Genomic DNA, 1680 nt, shown 5'->3' with positions numbered 1-1680 from the left:
CTGGATTTCATAAAAATGAAACAACGTTAGAGTCAAAAGATTATGAGAAAGATAAAAAATCATTTTCAGGCTGGAAAATTATCACTGACAATACATAGGACTTAAACAAGCAATTATATCCAAAACATATATAGAGCTTGTACGAATCAACAATAAAAGAACAAGCAAGCCCAGTGAAAAATGGGTGAGCTACTTGAACAGACATTTAACATGAAAATATGTAGTTGGATACTAGGCACATGAAGAGAGACTCACTGCAATTGGTCATCAAGGAGAGACCAGTTAAAACCACAATGAGATTACATAAAGGCTCACACTTCCTACATGGCCCCAAATACCATCAACAAAGTCAAATACAAATGACAAACTGAAAAAAATATGTACTCTTTTTAGATTTAATGAGATACTACTTCATATTCTTTAGAACGGCTAAAATTAAAAACATTGACAATAAGATATTGAACCACTGAAGCCCTTAACCATTACTGGAAGGAGCACAAAATTCTTAAAACACTGGCAAATTGTATGGCACTTATATCTAATCTAACAATTCCACTCCTAGACAATTATCCAAAAGAAATAAAAATATATGTACACTAGTCTACAGCCATGCCACGCCGAGCAAGCCCAATCCCGTCTGATCTTGGAAGCTAAGCAGGGTCGGGACTGGTTAGTTCTTGGATGGGAGACCACCTAGGAAGACCAGGTGCTGTAGGCGTAAAAAATAAAAAAATAAGAGATCGTAAGCTAACAAAGTCTTTGTAATCTGTGAAGTCAACCAAGGTTTGCCTCGCCTAAAAAATTATATATATATATACATACACACACACACACATACATACACACAAAAAAACTTGAACAAAAATATTTATTGCATTTTTTATTCGTAATGACCCAAACTAGAAACAACGAAAATATCCATCAACAGAATACTTTTTAAGTAGTTATTGGAACATCTATACAATAAAATACTACCCGGCAATAAAAAGACTTCTTGATATTTGTACCAGTATGGAAGAATCTCAAAAACTTTATGTCATGCGAAAAAACTAGTTACAAAAGATATTACTATATCATCCCATTTATGTATAATTCAAGAATAGGCGAAACCAATCTGTGATCCTAGAAGTCAGAAAATTCATCGTCCAGATGGAGTGAGGGGTGGCTTGGTTAGAAGGCGCGAAACCTTCTTTATCACTTGGTTACACAGGTGTATACACAAGTGCTGACATTTGTGAAAACTCATCAACTTGAAATTTAAGATGAGTGCCTTTTATTGTAAATATATTTTATTGAAAGATAGATACATACCTATGTACATGGTCACCTTTGTCGAAGTCCTCATCTTCCCGCGTGTAACTGGCACACACGCCTGCCCTTTTGGGAGGCAGTACCCAAAAGTATCCCAAGGGGGGTTGGTTCTCTTTCTCCGAAAAGAGAGAACGTCTCTGTAGGCCGACCGGGCTCTGCTTCTGTCTCCGTCACTTACGAACCCTCAGAATCAGGGCTGTCACTCAACCTCTCTAAGGATCATTTTCTGAGAGTGAAAAATAACATCTAACTCAAAGACTCCAAGATTAAAAAGTAATCTAAGTGCAATGTTAATCTCATTTAGGCACTCACAACAGATATTAGTTTTATTCCCTCGTCTGTGCCCAGGGATACGCTAGAGAAATAATG

The 1680-nt window shown here is 36.6% G+C and overlaps 1 pseudogene; it reads left to right on the top strand.

Moving 5' to 3' along the window:
* The first annotated feature begins 599 nt into the window (after positions 1–599).
* On the top strand, positions 600–718 carry LOC120596555 (uncharacterized; annotated as a pseudogene).
* Positions 719–1680: the final 962 nt, after the last annotated feature.

The sequence above is a fragment of the Pteropus medius genome, unplaced genomic scaffold, assembly GCF_902729225.1.
Source record: "Pteropus medius unplaced genomic scaffold, Ma_sr-lr_union100, whole genome shotgun sequence".
NCBI lineage: Eukaryota > Metazoa > Chordata > Mammalia > Chiroptera > Pteropodidae > Pteropus > Pteropus medius.
Note: the sequence above shows the minus strand (reverse complement) of the source record. Positions and strands in the feature narration are given on the sequence as shown.